This window comes from Pelophylax lessonae (genome assembly GCF_965119305.1).
Source record: "Pelophylax lessonae genome assembly, chromosome: 2".
In the NCBI taxonomy this organism is placed as follows: Eukaryota; Metazoa; Chordata; class Amphibia; order Anura; family Ranidae; genus Pelophylax; species Pelophylax lessonae.
In genome coordinates, this window is record NC_138769.1 from 253,531,056 (window position 1) to 253,549,384 (window position 18,329).

The following is an 18,329-nucleotide window of genomic DNA, read 5'->3' on the forward strand; positions in this document are numbered from 1 at the left end:
GTCAACTTTTTACAAATATTAAATAATACGAGAGCAGAATTAAACAGACTTTCTCCTAGGTTATTCTCCTGGATAGGAAGAATAAATACAATAAAGATGATAATCCTACCCAAAATACTATATATAATTCAAATGATCCCCATCCCAATTCCACAAGTTTTTTTTAAAACACTAAAAACGTTGATAACTCAGTTTATATAGAAGCTTAAAAAAACAAGGATTAGATACACAATATTAAGTAAAGAGAAGGGACATGGAGGGCTCGCACTACCAGATTTTAAAAAATATTATATAGCATCAATAATTACCCGGGTGGTAGAGTGGAGTAAACAAAAAAGTGAAAAAGACTGGGTAAGAATAGAAAACACACTTAGTAAAACACACCTATCAAAGATTATTTGGATACCCCCGAAGTTTAGAGAATTAAATAGTAACACGGACACTATTACACGACATGCCCTAAAAATATGGGACACAATACACATAAATGAAAATTGGAAACACAATTCACCTTTGATCCCACTCCAAGACACTAAATTTCTTGCACCTGGAGAAGGAAGGGAATTGGGTAAATGGATAGAAGATAGGGAAGCCCGGCTAGGAGATATAATAGAACAAGGGAGAATTCTATCCTTGGCAGAACTAAACCAAAAAAAAAACGATTGGAAAATAAATGAATGGAGATATTTACAGCTGAGACACTTTACCACTACTCTACCTCAACCATTAAGAGATATGAAAGACTTAAGACCCTTTGAGCAGATGTGTGTATCAGATAGAGTGGCGAACAGTGTCTCAAATGTTTATAAAATCCTGCTAAAAATAACAAAGGTAATAGGCCCAACATTAAAAGAGAAATGGGAAAGTGACCTCGGACCCTGTAGTAAAGATATTCTCTGGGATAGAAGTCTACAGCTGGTACATAAGTCAGCGATTGATACAAACACCGAAGAAATGAACTTTAAATTGCTCGTTAGGTGGTACAATACTCCCGATAAATTGGGAAGATTCCTGAGGGAAAAGTCTAGAGACTGCTGGAGAGGCTGCCAGATGATTGGGACAATTTCCCACATTTGGTGGGAGTGCCCAAAAATTAAAACATACTGGAGAGAAATATTATCCTTGATAAAAAATCACAAAAAACACATTCCAGAGGACCCCTGGATATGCCTGTTCCATGGAACGCAGATGCCAGTGAAGCAGTATAGGAAAACACTCCTGCCCCACTTATTAAACGCAGCCAAAAGCCTCATCCCCTTAAAATGGCAAAAAGAGGATCCCCCAACAAGTAAAGATTGGGTGATTAGAGTGGAAAAAGCAAGAAAACTGGAACTCTTAAAGAATTGGGGAGAGGAGGACCAGGGGACAGAGATAGAAATCTGGGGAGAATGGCAGAGTTTTAAGGGGACAGAGGATTACAAAGAAATAATAGGAGAAGGATCGAGAGAAATCCAAGGGGTTTCAGAGGGAAAAGAATAGGTCAAATGGGTTTAAGGGTAAAACGCTCAAAGTGTTATTTTAGGGTCACCCTTCCAGTGACGGGAGCTTTGAAATGTTTGTTTTTCTTCTCTTTTAACCTGTAATATTTGAAAAATTTAATAAAGAAATATAAAAAAAAAAAAAAACTCACCATACCTCTTCCTAAAGACCTTGGAATGTCTGTTTTCCAAACTGAGGTAATTTGGGGGGTATTTGTACTTTACTGGCTTGTTAGGGTCTCAAGACGTCAGCACATCAGATGTGATCAATTTTCAATGATTGGCACCATAGCTTGAAGACTCTATAACCTTTACAAAGACCAAATAATATATATGTATCTGGGTTATTTTTACCAAAGATATGTAGTGTGACGGTATCACTGTATCTCACCGCCTTGTAATTCCTTAATCCCCAATAGTTGAAGAATCCCCAATTCACCAAATAATAAATCGCTGGTATCGCTGAATAAGTCCACACATGAGCCAAAGCTGAATGCTGGAACAAAACTTTACTGCAAGCCACCCCCCACATTCCACTACAATTTATTTTATCCCCTGCTCCCATGCAAGGGAGACACCCACAACAAATACACATTAACCAATAACACAAAGGTTACAATCCACATGAAAGCCCCCCCCCCCCCCTTCTCTGTCTGTAATGTGTTTATAGTACACAATGTTTAACATAGTTATCACAGGCAGGGAAAAATGCAGTTTTACCCACCTGCAGTAACTTTAAAACTATACATCCAATCTTTATACAAATACATATTCACCATCAATCCATTCAGGGGGACAACATATTCAAAAATGGCACAAATCAGACCAGGTTTTCAAAAGTTAGTACCAGTCTCTTGCTGGACTCCGCCCAAAACCGGTTCTACACAGTCTTTTGTCCTGGAAACAATTGAGAAGTGATCCACTCATCTCCCAAAGACAGAAGCAAGATTCCATTAGCCACATGGTAGCGAAATACAGCAAAATACATGAAACTATATAACTATGCAGCTATTGCATGAAACAGGTACATTCAACATATCCCCAGATAGCTTAGATCTGAGTGCACATTATTACTAAATGGCGCTCAAATCACATACGTACAGATTCAACAGCAGGGGAAGAACAAGTGTTTCAACATCTGACCATAATCACATGGTAAGAGGCTGGCAGGTAGTCCTCTCTAGGTACTCGTGGCAACTCAAAAGAGGGGAATTTGTCACAGACATATGACCGAATACTCAATATAGTCTTTTAAGCAGGGAGATGAAACATGCAAACAGACATAGAAGGGCAACCTTCACATGTAGCAGTATAGATTTTGGTCAAAATTTATGAAGAAAAATTACTAAATTTGCAAAATTTTAAAACCGAAACAAAGAAAAATGCATTTTTTTACAAATTTTTTGGTCTTTATTTATTTATAGCGCAAAATAAATAAATACCACCAAAAGAAAGCTCTGTTTGTGTGAAAAAAAGGACAACATTTCATATGGGTACAGTTATGGGTTGCATGACTGAGTAATTGTCATTCAAAATGTGAGAGCACTAAGGCTCGGTTCACACTATTGCGATGCGGGAAGGCTGCGAATTCGCAGCCTGTTCCCGCATCGCACACGCACCCCCGGCAGTTCACACTGCCATATGCGATCCGCTGGGGGTGTCAATGTAATCTTAACGACACCCCCAGTTTGATCGCATATCGCAGTGCGATCGTGCAGTTCGCACAGGATCGGATCGCACAAGTGTGAACCGCTGTGCGATCCGATCCTGATGCGGCAGCAAAAATGCCTCCTGTGCGTCTTTGCTGCGGGTGCGGTGCGAATTTAGCCATACAAACTGTATGGCTAAACTCGCACCGCACAGCTGATCGCATGTCATGTCGGAGCAGTGCGCTCCGACATGACATGCGAACCCGGCACACGCAGAAGTGTGAACCGGCTCTGAAAGTTGAAAACTGGTCTAGTTAGGAAGGGGGTTTAAGTGCCCAGTGGGTTAACAACCAATGACTCATCAGGTGTCAGCTGGTTTCCCCACTAAATGTAAAAAAAATTTCGGCAATTATAAATTCATGAAAAAAAATGGTGAATGAGTAGGGGGTACTACTCATTCACTAAAAAAGTGTAAAAAGTAAATAAAAACACAAACCAAGTTTTTTTACAATTCATTTTATAAAAAAACGTAAAAAATCTCGCTGGTGTCGATCCAACGTCAATCACGTAGCCCGCCTCCACCACCAACCTGAAAAAATAAAAACCTTGGGTCCCAACGAAGGCTCCCGCCATCTGCCAGCTCCACCATCTGACAGTTCTTAAATAGCTCAGGGGAGGGGGCACCTTGTAACGTCAACAGGTGGTCTTGCCCCTTGTAATGTTACCAAACCCAGCACGCCGAGGTTGATGATGTCACAAGGGGGTGGGGTTACCCGATGACACCCAGTGGCCCCACCCCTTCATTATTTAAGAACCGTCAGATGGGGGAGCAGGTTTTCAGGTGGGTGGTAGCGGCAAACATCACATATAGAGAAAATCCCAAACGGTATTGGCAATCGGGGAAGGGACGTTACGATACTAAAGAGATATAATAGGTGCTGATTCAAAGATTTATAAAAAAATATTATATTTTATTAGTACAAGATAAATAATCCCCTTGCTACCATAGCATTATAGAATCATCATAACGGTACAAAGATAAAAAAAACAAGCAATAAAAAATGGTTAAAAAAATCACTTGATGTACAGCATAACATATGGACTTCAAAACTCCTACGCATTTCAACCAAAAGTCTTCTTCTGGGGGGTATGTTTGTCCAGAGTTTTAACCATATCTGTGTATATAATAAAGCAGACAAAGTAGTAATGAGAAGTAATGCAAATTACCTGCACAATAAAAAATCAAAAGTCATAGACAGGTCCATAAGAAAAAACATCTACCTCAGTTTTATATTTATTATATCCCAGGACTTACATCATCAAGGAGTGCATAAAGAAAAAGGAAAATCTCTTATGTCGTGGCTGACACTTAATGATCCATAGGGAGACAAAGAGGCGCCAAAGCCCCAATTTAAAGCACACAAGGGACTGAGGGCAGAGATGGACAGAAAAGTCCTAATGTAAAAAGATATATAAAACATAGCGTATAATCAAAAATGTTCCATAGATTATAAAAAGAGAGAAGAATCTAAACCTATTTGATTGATCTAGGGAAAGGAAAAAGAGAAAAAATATCTTTACCTTAATATTTACCCAGCAAGATGTATCTGAGAAGTTAGTATCCAAAATGGTGAAGACAGAGGACTTCTGGCTTAGAATCCCATAAAATATATGTAACGGGTAGAAACACACCTGCTCTTTCAATATAGCCAAAGGAAAAAAAGATATTTAAATCAGTATGAACACTAAATTCAGGGAATTACTATTAGAACCAATCAAAAAAAAGAGCAGAGAACCTGTATTTCACACATCCATATGTATTCCTTCCTATCCACAACAGAAATGGGAATGCTTGTGTGTGAGAAGCCTACAGTATATAAGGGGGAAGATCATCCCATTGTACATCAAAATAGCCAATCAGAAACATTTCAGAGGAGAGAATCTCCGACCGTCCCCTGCACGGTTACCCTAGCAACCCCTGGCGCAAGACGTCACATTCTGAAGCGCCGGCAGTTGTCAGGAGAAGGGCAGAAGTGCTAGGGAAGTGAAAAGCCACCCACATCACACAACATCCAGCCGGAAGCCGCTGAGAGCCGCCTGGGACCCGCCTAGTGGGTGGTATCAAAGGACAGAGGAGGTAACCAAGATGTGAACAGGCAGAAAGATGAGGATAAAGTGCACCGACACAGAGACCCAACAGAATAAGTCATTTCTTTTGCATGGTTGCGCTATTCTTTTTTAATATATATGTTGCTTGGTCCATAGCTGCACCGGCTTTAGATATACATGTTCAGGGTTTGCTCCCCCAAATTTTTTGCTTGTTTATTATGTATTCGGTCTGACCAGACTTCTGAGGTTGAGCATCCCACCCCCCACACACACCTGTACTCTATCAGAGTCCACCATCAAGTAGATATAGGAGGAGTCCTTTGTAGTGCATTAGCACATCCATCCCAGCAAGGAGTGTTGTCTCCAAGGGTTGGAGAGGCTGGATTCACCCCTTTTTTATGGATAGTGTAGGACCCACTGATAATGGGGTACTTTGACGCAGTGGTGGGCTTGAGCACGATATGGCCATATGGTGGGACTAAACCCCCATTTTTATTTATGGATTGTCTCCATATTTAATAGTCATTTCTTTTGCATGGTTGCGCTATTCTTTTTTAATATACATGTTGCTTGGTCCATAGCTGCACCGGCTTTAGATATACATGTTCAGGGTTTGCTCCCCCAAATTTTTTGCTTGTTTATTATGTATTCGGTCTGACCAGACTTCTGAGGTTGAGCATCCCACCCCCCACACACACCTGTACTCTATCAGAGTCCACCATCAAGTAGATATAGGAGGAGTCCTTTGTAGTGCATTAGCACATCCATCCCAGCAAGGAGTGTTGTCTCCAAGGGTTGGAGAGGCTGGATTCACCCCTTTTTTATGGATAGTGTAGGACCCACTGATAATGGGGTACTTTGACGCTGTGGTGGGCTTGAGCACGATATGGCCATATGGTGGGACTAAACCCCCATTTTTATTTATGGATTGTCTCCATATTTAATAGTAATTTCTTTTGCATGGTTGCGCTATTCTTTTTTAATATACATGTTGCTTGGTCCATAGCTGCACCGGCTTTAGATATACATGTTCAGGGTTTGCTCCCCCAAATTTTTTGCTTGTTTATTATGTATTCGGTCTGACCAGACTTCTGGGGTTGAGCATCCCACCCCCCACACACACCTGTACTCTATCAGAGTCCACCATCAAGTAGATATAGGAGGAGTCCTTTGTAGTGCATTAGCACATCCATCCCAGCAAGGAGTGTTGTCTCCAAGGGTTGGAGAGGCTGGATTCACCCCTTTTTTATGGATAGTGTAGGACCCACTGATAATGGGGTACTTTGACGCTGTGGTGGGCTTGAGCACGATATGGCCATATGGTGGGACTAAACCCCCATTTTTATTTATGGATTGTCTCCATATTTAATAGTCATTTCTTTTGCATGGTTGCGCTATTCTTTTTTAATATAGAATAAGAAATTTGTTGGGCAGCCAAGGAGATACCAATGCACAAGGCGGCACTGACCTAAGTGCCCTAACCCATGAAAGGAAGGGGCCACATGTGCAGTGTGGGATCTAAATGAGCTCCGGCATCTGGAAATGACTCCACACGGGATCAGGAAAGAACAGCCACAAGAGAAGAAAAAAAAAATTAAATATACATAGAAATTCCAAAACAAATTACATAAGGTGCTCAGAGCGGCCAGATATAAAACCCTCGGCAGGCATCGTGATTGTCGTTGGATTTACTTTGGGGACAATTGATAAGTTATCAGTTGTTAAGGATGCGACTTCTGGCTTCCCAGCTTGCTCCTTAACAACTAGCTATTCTTCACATAGAATTCAAATCGGTCTATCATTTTTCGACAGACCCAAGTTCGAATTGTTTTGAAAATGTGGAATTTGTTTGAAAATCAATAAACAAAATGAAATAAAATGAAACAAAACTAAACAATTTCTGAAACGAATCAATGTAACACAATTAGTAACATAACAAATCTATTCAAAGGAAACACATTTTATTAGTTCTGCACATGTCTACCTGTGGCTGCCACCAGAAGCATTAGTCATGCTCATTTGCAGCAAACAAATGCTCTATCCTCTCAGCTGCATGTTCTACTGCCCTGATTGGTGAACTGTGGTGCACCTTCTCTAGCAGCATCCCATCTGCTAAACAGTGGTCATCCTGGGGTGCCTTGCTTTCTCCCTCCTGATTGCTAAAAAAAGCAATCCATAACTATGGCTCTTGACCTAGGAATCAGGCTGGGAATCACAAGAGGTAGTGGCTGCATTAACAATGGCAGACATATCAGTTATGCCAATATGCATGTGCACACGGGCCTTTAATGGTCCCGTGGGCTATTTCAGATAAAGAACCCAGACCATCAGTTGACATATGGACAGGGTATGTTTGATTAATCAATATGTTTAGAGGAACTAGAGGAGCTCCCATTTCAGGTTAGTACTAGGGTTGAGCGAACACGGACTGTATTATTCGTACCGAATAATTGGATTTTTGTTACCCGAACACGGACCCGAAAACTTTACTGTATATTCGGGTAACAATCCGTGTTCGGTCATTTTATTTCCTGTTTTGTATGCATTGGCGCGCTTTTCATGGCGGGCTTTCAACAGCCAATAAACAAGCGTTTAACTGATGTGCCTTAAGCCATCCCAGCCATGCCTACAAATGTATTAGTAGCTGTGATTGGCCATCTGAAGCATGTGACCAAGTCTTTATAAGTTCAAGACGGAGCGCCGCTGCGTCATTCTGCTGTGTTAGTTCAGGGACAGAGCACACATCATACGTGCTGGCTGCTGATTAGGGACAGACAGGCAAAAACCATTTGTGTCCGGATAGAATTGAGGGACAGGTCGGAGTGTGTTAGGCAGGGCGAGTTGTAGGGCATTTTAGGACGAGGCTGCTGATTTTTAGGGTCAGTGTTCTACAACCGATATTGCTGTGTGGGGGGGGGGGGGGTTTGCAGTGACCGATCTTATCAATCCTGTTAGGGAGAGGCTGGAGATAGGCAGGTGTCAGTGGTCCACATCGATTTTGCTGTGTGTGGGGTGCAGTGAACACAATCTTTTTTGCCCACTGAGGAGGAGGGAGAAAAGTCTTTTTCTATCAGTCACTGTGCGCAGCGTTTTCCCTTCAGTGCTGTGCTGTGCTGACTGTGATCATACACTGCTGTGTTCAGTGTTCACATGTGCTATTATTGAGAGATTTCAAAAGTTATACACTTTTTTCTATTCCACTATTCAATATACACCCTTGGGTTAAAAAAAATTAAATTGTGGCATAGTCTGTACTAATCTAGTTAAAAATTACACTTAAAAGGGGAATTTTTTTTTTCCCTACATAGCCTGCAGCAGAGCTGAATGATATAAGACACTGCTGTTCACATGTGCTATTGATAAATCACACAAATTTTATATCATATTTTCTATTCCGCTATTCAATAAAAACCTTTGGGTATAAACAATTAAATTGTGGGATAGTCTGTGTTGGTACGTGTGAGATACACCTTTCCAATTTTTGGGGTTCATCTCATACTTCTGAAGATTTGAGGGTGCTGCCTGTTCCGTACTCCTCCTACTCCTCATGCTGCCTTTAGGGGTACAAAAAATAGTAATTGGGGCCTAGTGTGGTTCTGTACGTGTGAGATACATACACTTTTTTTGATAATATTTTCTATTCCGCTATTCAATAAAAACCTTTGGGTATAAACAATTAAATTGCGGGATAGTCTGTGTTGGTACATGTGAGATACACCTTTCCAATTTTTGGGGTTCATCTCATACTTCTGAAGATTTGAGGGTGCTGCCTGTTCCGTACTCCTCCTACTCCTCATCCTGCCTTTAGGGGTACAAAAAATAGTAATTGGGGCCTAGTGTGGTTCTGTATGTGTGAGATACATACACTTTTTTTGATAATATGTTCTATTCCGCTATTCAATCAACACCTTTGGATAAAAACAATTAAATTGCGGGATAGTCTGTGTCGGTACGTGTGAGATACACCTTTCCAATTTTTGGGGCGCATCTCATACTTCTGAAGATTTGATGGTGCTGCCTGTTCCGAACTCCTCCTACTCCTCATCCTGCCTTTGGGGGTACAAAAAATAGTAATTGGTGCCTAGTCTGGTTCTGTACGTGTGAGATACATACACTTTTTTTGATAATATTTTCTGTTCCACTATTTAATCAAAACCTTTGGGTATAAACAATTAAATTGCGGGATAGTCTGTGTCGGTACGTGTGAGATACATACACCTTTTGATATCATATTTTCTATTCCGCTATTCAATCTACACCTTTGGGTAAAAACAATTAAATTGCGGGATAGTCTGTGTCGGTACGTGTGAGATACGCCTTTCCAATTTTTGGGGCGCATCTCATACTTCTGAAGATTTGAGGGTGCTGCCTGTTCCGAACTCCTACTCCTCATCCTGCCTTTGGGGGTACAAAAAATAATAATTGGGGCCTAGTCAGGTTCTGTACGTGTGAGATACATACACCTTTTTTTGATAATATTTTCTATTCCGCTATTTAATCTACACCTTTGGGTAAAAACAATTAAATTGTGGGATAGTCTGTGTCGGTACGTGTGAGATACATACACCTTTTGATATCATATTTTCTATTCCGCTATTTAATCAAAACCTTTGGGTATAAACAATTAAATTGCGGGATAGTCTGTGTCGGTACGTGTGAGATACACCATTCCAATTTTTTGGGCGCATCTCATACTGCCGAGAATTTGAGGGTGCTTCAGTCTGCCTCCTGCCTGTTCCGAACTCCTCCTACTCCTCATCCTGCCTTTAGGGTACAAAAAATTGTAATCGGGGCCTAGTCTGTGTTTGTACGTGTGAGATACATCGTATTATAAAATTTTTCCTATTCCGCTATTCAATATACACCCTTTTGGATTGTAAAAAATTAAATTACGGCATAGTCTGTATCGGTACGTGTGAGATACACCTTTTAAATTTGTTTGGCGCATCTCCTTCCGCTGCCAAGGATTGCAGGGCGCTTCAGTTTGCCTCCTGTTCCCAACTCCTCCTACTCCTCTTCCTCATCCTCCCTTTAAGGTACAAAAAATTTTAATCGGGGCCTAGTCTGTGTTTGTACGTGTGAGATACACCGTTTTTTATCCTTTTTCCTATTCCGCTATTCAATATACACCCTTTTGGGGTAAAAAACATTAAATTGCGGCATAGTTTGCATATTTGACTGTGAGATACACCCGTGCGATACTGTTGTTGTTTTGTTCCGCTATTCAATAAACACCTTTCTAGGGCAAGACCTTAAATTACAGAAATATGAGGAGACCGTCAAATAGGGGCCGTGGCCTGGGTCGTGGTGCTGCTGGTAGAGCTCCTGCAAGGAGAGGACGTGGTCGATCTGTGCCAGCTACACGCACAAGTGAAACACCTTCCTCAAGTGTTAGTAGGCAACAGAACCTGCATCTGTATTTGGTAGGGCATCATACGCCTCTAGAAGTGATGATGAAAGTACACGTAGAGGCGATAGTAGATTGGTTTGCTGCTGACAGTGCCTCCAGCTCCTTCACATTGTCTCCCACCCAGTCTACTGCAGAAAGGTCAGAGTTGGCACCTGCAGCCGATGTCCAACCATCTTTCACCTCACCCCCTTGCAAATCAGGCAAGCAGTCTGAGCCCCAAGCCATACAGCAGTCTCTTCTTCTTTTTGATGACTCTGTCAGCAGGGTTTCCCAGGGCCATCCACCTAGCCCTGCCCCAGAAGTGGAAGAGATTGAGTGCAGCGATGCCCAACCACTTATTTCTCAAGATGAGTACATGCAAGGACCATCGCAGCACGTCACCGATGATGACGAAATGCAGGTGCCAACTGCTGCGGCGTTCAGAATTGTGGAGGCCGACAAGGAGGGCAGGGGTGAAGACTGGGTGGAAGATGATGTGGAGGACGATGAGGTCCTCGACCCCACATGGAATGAAGGTCATGCAGGTGACCTGAGTAGTTTGGAGGAAGAGGCGGTGGTCGCACAGAGCCACCAGCACAGCAGAAGAGGGAGCAGGGTGCAGAAGCGGAGCGGCCGTGCCCTAGACACTACGCCTGCTACTGCCCAAAGCAGCAAGGGAACGAGCGCACCAAAGCCAGCTCAAAGGAGTTCTCTAGCGTGGAAGTTCTTTAGAAAATGTGCTGATGACAGGACACGAGTGGTTTGCACCCTGTGCAATTAGAGCCTGAAGCGAGGCATAAACCTTCTCAACCTGAGCACAACCTGCATGATCAGGCATCTAAGTGCAAAGCACGAGCTGCAGTGGAGTAGACACCTTCAAAACCAAGAAACGTCTCTGGCTCATCCTGCTTCCTCTTCTGCTGCAGTCTCGGCCACTCCAGCCACATCTGTAGTGATACCGGCACCTGCCACCCCGCAAACAGACGATCTGTTAGCAACACCACCACCTGGGTCACCAACCATCTCCACAATGTCCCGTGGAAGCGTTCAGCTTTCCATCTCCCAAACACTTGAGAGGAAGAGGAAGTACCCCCCTACCCACCCGCGATCCCTGGCCCTGAATGCCAGTATTTCAAAATTCTTGGCCTTCGAAATTCTGTCATTCCGTCTGGTGGAGACGCACAGTTTTAAAAACCTTATGTCGGTGGCTGTCCCACAGTACGTCGTGCCCAGCCGCCACTACTTTTCCAGGCAAGCCATCCCTTCCCTGCACAACCAAGTGGGGGAAAAAATCAGGTGTGCACTGCGCAACGCCATCTGTGGCAAGGTCCACCTAACTACCAATACGTGGACCAGTAAGCACGGTCAGGGGCGTTATATCTCCCTAACGGCACACTGGGTAAATGCAGTGGCGGATGGGCCTGAGGCGGATAACAATTTGGCGCATGTCCTTCCACCACCAAGGATTGCAGGGCGCTTCAGTTTGCCTCCTGTTCCTAACTCCTCCTACTCCACTTCCTCATCCTCTACCTCCTCCTCATCCGGACAGCGTAACACCTTCACCACCAACTTCAGCATGGCCAGGGGTAAACGACAGCAGGCAGTTTTAAAACTTGCCTGTTTGGGGGAAAAACCACACACCGCGCAGGAGTTGTGGAGGAGCATGGAACAGCAGACAAATGAGTGGTTGCTGCCAGCGAGCCTCAAGCCTGGCCTGGTGGTGTGCGATAACGGGCGAAATCTCATAGCAGCTCTGGGCCTAGCCGGTTTGACGCACATCCCTTGCCTGGCGCATGTGCTGAATTTGGTGGTGCGGAGGTTCCTTAAAAACTACCCCGATATGTCAGAGCTGCTGCAGAAAGTGCGGGCCGTCTGTGCGCCCTTTCGGCGTTCTCACCCTGCTGCTGCTCGCCTGTCAGCGCTGCAGCGTAAATTCAGCCTTCCCGCTCACCGCCTCATATGTGACGTGCCCACAAGGTGGAACTCCACCTTGCACATGCTGGAAAGACTGTGCGAGCAGCAGCAGGCCATAGTGGAGTTTCAGCTGCAGCACACACGCGTGAGTCGCTCTGCGGAACAGCACCACTTCACCACCAATAACTGGGCCTCCATGCGAGACCTGTGTGCCTTGTTGCGCTGTTTTGAGTACTTCACCAACATGGCCAATGCCGATGACGCCGTTGTCAGCTTAACTATCCCACTTCTATGCCTCCTTCAAAAAACAATTCGGGCGATGATGGAAGAGGATGTGGCACAGGATGAGGAGGAGGAGGAGGAGGAGGATGAAGAGGTAACATTTCCAAGGCTTTCAGGGCAGTCATTCACAAGGGGCTCAGAGGGTGGGTTCCTGCACACACAAACGCCAGGGACACAATTGTCCAGCAGGGGCACAGTTCTGGAGGATGAGGAGGATGAGGAGGAGGAGCTGGAGGAGGAGATGGAAGCATGTTCACAGCAGGGTGGCACCCAGGCCAGCTCATGGCCATCACTGGTGCGTGGCTGGGGGGATACAGAGGACACAGACGATACACCTCCCACAGAGGACAGCCTTTCGTTGCCTCTGGGCAGCCTGGCACACATGAGCGATTACATGCTGCAGTGTCTCCACAACGACCGCTGAGTTGCCCACATTCTAACTTGTGCTGATTACTGCGTGGCCATGCTGCTGGATCCCCGTTACAAGGACAACGTACCGTCCTTAATTCACTCACTGGAGCGCGATCGCAAGATGCGCGAGTACAAGCGCACGCTGGTAGACGCCATGCTGCTGGCATTCCCACCTGACAGCGGGGCCACAGTGGAAGCACAAGGCAGAGGAGGAGGAGGAAGAGGTCGCCAACGCAACCAGGGCACCGCCAGCACCTCAGAAGGCAGGGTTAGCATGGCCGAAATGTGGAAAAGCTTTGTCAGCACGCCACAACAAACAGCAGCACCAGCAGCTCATATGGAACGTCTTAGCAGGAGGCAGCATTTCATGGTGGAGCAGTATGTGTGCACACGCCTACATGTACGCCTTGGAGGTGCTGGCGTGCCCTGCAGCCAGTGTATTATCTGAACGGGTATTTAGCACGGCTGGGGGCGTTATCACAGACAAGCGCAGCCGCCTGTCCAGAGACAATGTGGACAAGCTCACGTTCATTAAAATGAACCAGGCATGGATCCCACGGGACTTTGCCGTACCTTGTGCAGAATAGCGATGGATACCGACCTTACCCAGCCATTGTTCTATTTTTGCTCTTTCTCACTCTTTTGGGGTGTACCCTCATTTAAAATTTCTGAAAAAAAGCAGTTTGGCTACCTCGTCCTCCTCAGGGCCAGATTAACATAGGGGCTATTGGAGCTGCAGCTCCAGGCCCCTACCTTAATATAGGCCCCGGGTTGGCCATATTCACTGTTACCGCTCTTCTGTCACTTGTAAACACAGAAGTCTGGCTTCTATGATCGCTTCCCCAGGCAGCTCCCTCAGAACCTCCCTACACAGCACGAAGGCCGGACAAGGAGGGACAGTTGCCGATGCATGGATGTGTTTATGGGCTTCAGAGACAGCATCCCATGTTGAATTAGGCATGCATGGCTGCACCCTTCAAAATCCTCAGCACTAGTGTTGAGCGAACACGGACTGTATTATTCGTGTTCGTACCGAATAATTGGATTTTTTGTACCCGAACACGGACACGGACACTTTACTGTATGTTCGGGTAAAAATCCGTGTTCGGTCGTTTTATTTCCGGGTTTTGCATGCTTTGGCGCTCTTTTCATGGCGGGCTTTCAACAGCCAATCAACAATCGTTTAACTGGTGTGCCTTAAGCCATCCCAGCCATGCCTGCAAATGTCTCAGTAGCTGTGATTGGCCGTCTGAAGCATGTGACCAAGTCTTTATAAGTTCGAGGCAGCCGCAGCGGCGTCATTATGCTGCTTAGATTCAGGGACAGAGCACACATCAACGTGCTGGCTGCTGATTAGGGAAAGATAGGCAGGAAAAAACCATTTGTGTCCGGATAGAATTGAGGGACAGGTCGGAGTGTTTAGGCAGGGCGAGTTGTAGGCATTTTAGGGATAGAGTCTGCTGAATTATAGGGTCAGTGTCTTCTACAAACTACAATCGATATTGCTGTGTGGGGGGTGGGGTCTGCACTCAATCCTGATCTACGATCTCTTCTCAATCCTGTTAGGGACAGAGTCTGCTGAATTTTAGGGAAACTGTGTTCTACAAACTACAATCGATATTGCTGTGTGGTGTGGGATTGGAGATAGGCAGGTGTCAGTGATCCACATCCATTTTTCCGTGTGTGAGCTGCAGTGAACACAATCTTTTTGGGCTGCAGTGAACACAATCTTTTTGGGCTGCAGTGAACACAATCTTTTTGGGCTGCAGTGAACACAATCTTTTTGGGCTGCAGTGAACACAATCTTTTTGGGGTGCAGTGAACAAAATCTTTTTGGGGTGCAGTGAACACAATCCTTTTTGGTGTGCAGTGAACACAATCTTTGTGGGGTGCAGTGAACAAAATCCTTTGTGGGGTGCAGTGAACACAATCTTTTTGGGGTGCAGTGAACAAAATCCTTTTTGGGGTGCAGTGAACAACATCCTTTTTGGGGTGCAGTGAACACAATCTTTTTGGGGTGCAGTGAACAAAATCCTTTGTGGGGTGCAGTGAACACAATCTTTTTGGGGTGCAGTGAACACAATCTTTTTGGGGTGGAGTGAACAACATCCTTTTTGGGGTGCAGTGAACAAAATCCTTTTTAGGGTGCAGTGAACAAAATCATTTTTGGGGTGCAGTGAACACAATCTTTTTGGGGTGCAGTGAACACAATCTTTGTGGGGTGCAGTGAACACAATCTTTTTGGGGTGGAGTGAACAACATCCTTTTTGGGGTGCAGTGAACAACATCCTTTTTGGGGTGCAGTGAACACAATCTTTTTGGGGTGCAGTGAACACAATCTTTGTGGGGTACAGTGAACAGAATCTTTGTGGGGTGCAGTGAACACAATCTTTGGGGGGTACAGTGAACACAATCTTTGTGAGGTGCAGTGAACACAATCTTTGTGGGGTGCAGTGAACACAATCATTGTGGGGTGCAGTGAACTCAATCTTTGTGGGGTACAGTGAACACAATCTCATACTTCTGAAGGTTTGAGGGTGCTGCCTGTTCCATACTCCCCCTACTCCTAGCCTTTTAGGGGTACAAACAATAGTAATTGGGGCCTAGTGTGGTTGTGTACGTGTGATATACATACACTTTTTTGGGATCATATTTTCTATTCCGCTATTTAATCAAAAACCTTTGGGGATCAGTTAAATTGGGGGATAGTCTGTGTTGGTACGTGTGAGAGAGATCCACCTTTCCAAGTTGTTGGGGTTCATCTCATACTTCTGAAGGTTTGAGGGTGCTGCCTGTTCCATACTCCCCCTACTCCTAGCCTTTTAGGGGTACAAACAATAGTAATTGGGGCCTAGTGTGGTTGTGTACGTGTGATATACATACACTTTTTTGGGATCATATTTTCTATTCCGCTATTTAATCAAAAACCTTTGGGGATCAGTTAAATTGGGGGATAGTCTGTGTTGGTACGTGTGAGAGAGATCCACCTTTCCAAGTTGTTGGGGTTCATCTCATACTTCTGAAGGTTTGAGGGTGCTGCCTGTTCCATACTCCCCCTACTCCTCATCTAGCCTTTTAGGGGTACAAACAATAGTAATTGGGGCCTAGTGTGGTTGTGTACGTGTGATATACATACACTTTTTTGGGATCATATTTTCTATTCCGCTATTTAATCAAAAACCTTTGGGGATCAGTTAAATTGGGGGATAGTCTGTGTTGGTACGTGTGAGAGAGATCCACCTTTCCAAGTTGTTGGGGTTCATCTCATACTTCTGAAGGTTTGAGGGTGCTGCCTGTTCCATACTCCCCCTACTCCTAGCCTTTTAGGGGTACAAACAATAGTAATTGGGGCCTAGTGTGGTTGTGTACGTGTGATATACATACACTTTTTTGGGATCATATTTTCTATTCCGCTATTTAATCAAAAACCTTTGGGGATCAGTTAAATTGGGGGATAGTCTGTGTTGGTACGTGTGAGAGAGATCCACCTTTCCAAGTTGTTGGGGTTCATCTCATACTTCTGAAGGTTTGAGGGTGCTGCCTGTTCCATACTCCCCCTACTCCTCATCTAGCCTTTTAGGGGTACAAACAATAGTAATTGGGGCCTAGTGTGGTTGTGTACGTGTGATATACATACACTTTTTTGGGATCATATTTTCTATTCCGCTATTTAATCAAAAACCTTTGGGGATCGGTTAAATTGGGGGATAGTCTGTGTTGGTACGTGTGAGAGAGATCCACCTTTCCAAGTTGTTGGGGTTCATCTCATACTTCTGAAGGTTTGAGGGTGCTGCCTGTTCCATACTCCCCCTACTCCTAGCCTTTTAGGGGTACAAACAATAGTAATTGGGGCCTAGTGTGGTTGTGTACGTGTGATATACATACACTTTTTTGGGATCATATTTTCTATTCCGCTATTTAATCAAAAACCTTTGGGGATCAGTTAAATTGGGGGATAGTCTGTGTTGGTACGTGTGAGAGAGATCCACCTTTCCAAGTTGTTGGGGTTCATCTCATACTTCTGAAGGTTTGAGGGTGCTGCCTGTTCCATACTCCCCCTACTCCTAGCCTTTTAGGGGTACAAACAATAGTAATTGGGGCCTAGTGTGGTTGTGTACGTGTGATATACATACACTTTTTTGGGATCATATTTTCTATTCCGCTATTTAATCAAAAACCTTTGGGGATCAGTTAAATTGGGGGATAGTCTGTGTTGGTACGTGTGAGAGAGATCCACCTTTCCAAGTTGTTGGGGTTCATCTCATACTTCTGAAGGTTTGAGGGTGCTGCCTGTTCCATACTCCCCCTACTCCTAGCCTTTTAGGGGTACAAACAATAGTAATTGGGGCCTAGTGTGGTTGTGTACGTGTGATATACATACACTTTTTTGGGATCATATTTTCTATTCCGCTATTTAATCAAAAACCTCTGGGGATCAGTTAAATTGGGGGATAGTCTGTGTTGGTACGTGTGAGAGAGATCCACCTTTCCAAGTTGTTGGGGTTCATCTCATACTTCTGAAGGTTTGAGGGTGCTGCCTGTTCCATACTCCCCCTACTCCTAGCCTTTTAGGGGTACAAACAATAGTAATTGGGGCCTAGTGTGGTTGTGTACGTGTGATATACATACACTTTTTTGGGATCATATTTTCTATTCCGCTATTTAATCAAAAACCTTTGGGGATCAGTTAAATTGGGGGATAGTCTGTGTTGGTACGTGTGAGAGAGATCCACCTTTCCAAGTTGTTGGGGTTCATCTCATACTTCTGAAGGTTTGAGGGTGCTGCCTGTTCCATACTCCCCCTACTCCTAGCCTTTTAGGGGTACAAACAATAGTAATTGGGGCCTAGTGTGGTTGTGTACGTGTGATATACATACACTTTTTTGGGATCATATTTTCTATTCCGCTATTTAATCAAAAACCTCTGGGGATCAGTTAAATTGGGGGATAGTCTGTGTTGGTACGTGTGAGAGAGATCCACCTTTCCAAGTTGTTGGGGTTCACATCATACTTCTGAAGGTTTGAGGGTGCTGCCTGTTCCATACTCCCCCTACTCCTAGCCTTTTAGGGGTACAAACAATAGTAATTGGGGCCTAG